Genomic DNA, 6,000 nt, shown 5'->3' on the forward strand with positions numbered 1-6,000 from the left:
TTCATGGTTCTCACAAGATAAATGGTTGTTTTATGGTTAGGCTTACAATTAGGAAAGGATTTAGGTTAGTATTGGATTAAAGGTTACATTTAGGCCTTGGGGTTGGAGTTATGCCTGCCTGATATATACTTAGGGTAGTTTTAGTTTAATATGAGCTTGTATTATTATTATTAGCCTATTCAAATGTTTTTATAGTTGTGACTCGTGAGCCTGTAGATCGGCTATTTTTGGCAATTTGTAGAGTTTTAGGGTTGTAGAGACGATTTCCTATATTGGTAGGCAGCTGTCAAAGGGCTGGTGTAAGCTTGTGGGAGGGAGTCTAAGGCTTGAGCTCAAGTGTATTGATTTGGGTACCTCTTTTTATACTGCTTATATTATATTATATAATGTTATATTATTGATCTTCTGTCTTACTGACTGACTGGCACACTTAGTCGGTCTTTCCCTGACTGGCACTTCTGAGTTAATCTCCGGAACACGCACGCATGCAGTCTGTCTTCTGAGCCATACTTTATAGGGTGACGTGACGTCGTAGCCTGACGTCACGCCACCGACCGTTTCCGTGGCAACAATGGTTATTGTAAAAATGGCATTCATAAATCCTGTTTCCTTCACTGTTGCTACCACCAATATGGGGAAATATTATTGAAACAGTTGTTCTGATAATTTTTGTTAACCGCCAGTTTGCTATTTTGGCACCTGTTGCTTGTCAAGGGACAGATTGCTAATGCTATTACCGTATTTTTTTACGGTACCTTCAGGACAAAATGTGGAGCCTTATTTTCCCCCTAATAATACCTGGCCTGGTGTGGAGAAATAACAAACTTAAACTGTCCAGGTATCCCTTTAAGTGGATCTAGTTGGCTGTATCCAGTAGAATTCCACAGACACGCTACCATAAAACCTCCCTGAGGAGTCCTCTGCTCCTCTCTCAATCTTCATAACAGACTCTTCCTTGCAGCCCAGTCATGGTTAGGTCAGACCTGGCCACTGTTTGTGTCTCATTCTCCTTCCTCCTCCTCTCCTCTTTCCTCCCTCTATCTCTCTCTCTCTCTCTCTCTCTCTCTCTCTGCCTCTTCCACCCTGTCTCTCTCTCTCTTTTGGTTTTGTACCCATCACACCGGTCCCATTTTGTCTTTTGACATGGGTACGACGATTCCTGCTGGGAGATTGCACGACTCAAAGCAAGCCTCGTTAGGAATCCAATGGTTTATACAGTCTGACAGCGGGGCTCCAACTCGCTCTTGGGCTCTGCTGAAGATCAATAATGTCCTGCAGACGACCATGGTAGGATTACATAAACAGCCCTCTCGATGAGGGGCCCCCAGGTTACTAGAGCATCAGGGGCTCTGCACAGCCTGGAGATGGAGCACCTTTAGCTCTGAGACATCTGCTCCCATTATTCTGGAAACTGTCATGGAAGTGCAGGGGCATCAGCCATGCTAACGTCTTGAAGGGGGGAAAAAAGACTGTCTGATTATTATAGAAGTCTCATTGGCCTGATTACTCTGGTCTAAACAGTCCTCCCATATAGGCCTCGTTGTTCGAGCTGCACTCTGCTGGCCAACAGAGTAGACTCCCTATATGGTCAATGCAGTAACAACACTCAGGGTTAGGACCCCAAACAATTTATTTGAAGGGACTTGTGTTTATGTAACTGTCACTGTCTTGAGTTTTCACTTTTTTCTTTCTTTTTATTTTCTTTTTTCTTGGCAAACATTTCTGGGATTGTCCTCCAGCACAGACCAGCTGCGTTGACTTTCACAACATGAAGTAGCCTCTGTAATAAGTGTGACTTGATTGTCACATTTAGAATTAAAGTGGCATCCATATTGTTTGTGAATAAAACATTATTTTATCCAATCTGTATGGTAGAGTATATTATTAATACAATATATTTAACACAACTTGCGGTGGTTGCTCTCTTATTTGCTTTTCTATTGAGACATTTTTATCCTGTGGTCGGGTATAGAACCACTGGTTGACAAGATGAATTATGAAATTCAAAAGGAAATAGCTCGCCTTCCCAAATGTGCTCTCTCTGTTATAGCAACAACAATAAAAACATAAGTGCTTAGTTCAGGGGTCCTGGGTTCGAAACCCGGGTAGAACAACACAGTTACGCATTGCAGCATGCGCGGGCCCCGTAACATTTCATGAAGTAAAAAACGAAATCTAAAAGCCAAACATTTCCCTGGAGATGGAAATGTCACATTATAATGGGATTAGAGGATAGAAATCCGTGAAAATGCCAGGCGTTTTTCCATGCCCCCGAGAGTCGTCCCCGGCAGATGTTGCTCATCGTCGTATTACACGAGGTATTCGATTTATTAAGCAAACACATGTGTTGCATTTGTTCAGCATTTCCAATAAGGGGATAATTTATTGGCCCACTAACACCTCGACGCTGGTATAAATCAGACGGGGATATGATTCTGAGTGCTGCATTATGACCTTGCAGGGTAGCAGCGAGCGCTCCTAGAATAGAAAAGTGATCAGTTTGATCTGCTAATGCCTTCCACAGCTGCACCCGTCCCCAGGCAGTGCTCCAGTTGTATGCTAAATGGATACAAAGTTGATTACGTCAACAGTTTCAAGCATAAGCAACAGAGTATGGAAAGGTTACCAAGAACGTGGTAAATGTTTTTATACATTAACAATTTAATTTTGAGTGAAACAATGCCTTCATTATGTTTACCTTCTCTAACAACATTAAATGCTAACATTATACAACAGGTCGTTTCGAGGAAGCAATCTGATTGGTTGAAACAGCTTTCTAGCCGTGCTTAAACCACGATATAGGAACAACTAATCAAAACAAATCAGCTGTGCTGTCCCAGGCCAGAGCACAGCCGAACATGTTGCTTCGGACATTCTTTGGACATTTGTGGTCATAGTGGCTACATCTAGCCTGATTATCAGCAGTCCACTCAGAGAGTGGGCTGGGCATTCAAAAAGTATGATTGTTTTGTGAATATCTTAGTTTTAAGGGTAACTGTTGTATAATTGCAATATTACACGAGAGGGTGTTCTTTATCATCATGAATGCACTTCTGCCCTGCCTTTCGGAACTCTCCTTCAAGTTCCTGCAGCATCGCAGGCGTGCATTCATGACGATAAATACACCCTCTCGTGTAATATTGCTTAATTCACCCATGCCCATGGAATATAAATCTAATCAAAGTAAGTCATAAAGAACAACACATGTTTTATTTTGATGGTATTGTCCTTTAAAGTTTAGATAAACAGGCACCACAGGTTGTGTCATACAGTATGTCATTGGTCAGTGACACTTCTCCATGTTGGTATTGCTTTACAGACTAATTTGATTCTTTGTTATTAGGGGCAAGTTCATGTTCAAAACTACAAGTGTAATTACCCTATGGCATAGGGTAATTCTATATGTATTGTTGAACTATGAACATGAATTGGCATAGGGCCTACCGCTATGCCTATGCCATAATAAATCCATATGGAAACCGTTAAATTGAGCGACAAAATCTGGAATTAGTTGTAATTCTTAACAGCTGTACCCAAAATCTGTGTCTTTGAGTAGTAATTGTGTATAATACTTTGTAGTGCATGAGAGATTTTATGTTTTAGCTGATTTTCAGCAACAAACCAACCACCAAATTGGCAGATAAAGTTACAAGCCAAAACGCTCAGTGAATTTGAAGGCATGGCCTGCATTCACTGATACTGTACAGCCTTCACACCGCTAAAATATTCACTGTTGGTTTCAAAGCAGCCCTTTGAGGCAGCAAGGGGAGAAGCAAACCGAGAACTATGGCTCCAGTTGTGCTGTGATCCCTGTCATGAGGGACACACTGGACAGCACACTATTGAGTCCAAAGCGTCTCCGCTCTCCCACTCCCAGAGGAAGGGGCAGTGGGGGTCCTGTGAGATTGGCCACAATGCCCTTCAGGATGCCAGTCCACCCCACACTTGCACTTCATCTGCAGCTCTCGCTGCTGAGCCCAAGGCTTTAGTGGTCAGTTACCCACAGTTGCAGTACAAACTCTCTTTCATGGGCGGTATCAAACATTCAACAAGGCTCCCTCCCCGCCCTGTATCCCCTATGTTCAGACTCCCTGCGACCGCCTTCTCTTTTACCAGAGGACCACCATCTTCTCTTTTGATTACGAAAGGCTTAGTCTGCTTACATCACATGTTCAAACTTTCTTTTCAGGCTCTTTCAAGAATGTTACGGTGAGATTGTGTTGCAAAGAGCTCTATAGTGCCGACAATGTTCCCATCACAAGGTAAAGCTGCAATCCAGAACGATTTCGTGTGAATATTTTTTTATTTTGACCAATCTGTATTGTAGAGCATATTAATACAGTCTACATCTGCAGTGGTTGGGGGTGGTCTGGTCACCCACCCTTCTAATGCACTGCTTGTGATCAGGTATACTGTAGGGACACTAGTGGTTGAAAAGTGGTATTGCCTTACATAATATTGTAGGACGTCACTGGTAGAAATGTAGACCGCTGTAGGAGACCTGGGTTTGAATCCCAGGAAGACATAAATCTTATAGATTGCAGCTTTAATTATCTGTAAGTGACTTTATAAACAACACTAGAAGGTTTTACACTCTTGACGCAAGGCTTGCCAAGAAGTGGGCCAGGTGCAAGAGGCCAGCAATATTAGTCCAACGGAATTAGAACAAACCTGCACACTGACAAAAAGGATTGAGGCTCAAAATATATTTTTGTGGCAAACTTGTGTACCACAATAAAGCTGTATGATACTTAATGAAGGCATTGTATGTATGGTATGATTGTTGTGCATGCTGCATTCCAGTAATCCCTTTAAGATAATGAACAGCAAACTGCGGAGTCAAAATAACCCATAAAGACCTAGAAAACACACAAGAATGCGTGAATGAGCAGTGATTTCTGTAGATAATTCTATTTGGAGCCAGCACTCTGTGTTGTGTGCATACCTGGATGGTGGGGAGCTTAGAAAACGTAAAACAGTGGAAAGATTTAATCTGCACAGGGCGACCTGTGGTTTGAAAAAAGAAAAGGGAAAGAGATTTAATCATACGTTTAAGTTGAGATCTAACGCTAAATTATTTTTTGACTGGTAACAGGGGTTGGCACAGCACTCTGACAAACCAAAAAGTAGGCCCTGGCCCTGCCCTGACACCGCTGATTTGAGCGTGTGATAGGCTACGTTGCTAGAAAAATGCAGCCTCTTGTGAGAAAATGCAGAGGGGAGGGACCGATCTGCACTGCAAACCACATGCTTAATGGCACCATAGAGCTAGTGTGGCAGATGGTGCTACACCAAATCCTCATTCCCAGGGGTAATAACGTAATCACGTGGGCTGTCATTAAAATTCAGGCACTGTTGTCATCAAAACTACTGTGTGCACACAAAGCTTCCCCTCGCTTTTATAAAGCAGATTTGGGGCCATTAGATTAGCCACAACTGACAATTAGGCAGTTAATTCTCTGAGAGACCATTTTCCCAGATTGTTATGAATTTGTGTGGTGTTTTTCACACAGGGTAGCGTGCGTTATCAAGATGTAGTAGCCATCGGAAAAGAGAAAGCCCTTATTGTAGGCTAACCTGTTACTTTTTGGCAATCGGCACACGTTCAGCTTGAAAGAGACCACATGGCAGACCAAGGCCCAGATGCGGGGATTATATCTTAACGCTGGCATTGGAACGCCTCAGGATCCCCAGTTAGAAGTAGCTAATGTGGCAAGGGAAAGGCAAGGGAAAGGGAAATCTGGGATTTTCTGCTGCTGGAACTGTTACCTCTGCGACCCGATTCCGTATAAGTGGTAGAAGATGGACTGACGGACGGATAGACAGACAGACACAGTGATGCTAATAGGCTGCATTTTGCATCCGAAAACGCTTGATAATGGACCCATCCGTGGACCTTTCTGGGGGTCCCATGGACGCACTACTGTAGGCCTACTCAGCACTGTACTGTAATTTTAATTTTATGTTTGCATATACTTTGCACTGTTGTGCAAAGTATAA

This window comes from Electrona antarctica, assembly GCF_951216825.1.
Source record: "Electrona antarctica genome assembly, chromosome: 7".
In the NCBI taxonomy this organism is placed as follows: Eukaryota; Metazoa; Chordata; class Actinopteri; order Myctophiformes; family Myctophidae; genus Electrona; species Electrona antarctica.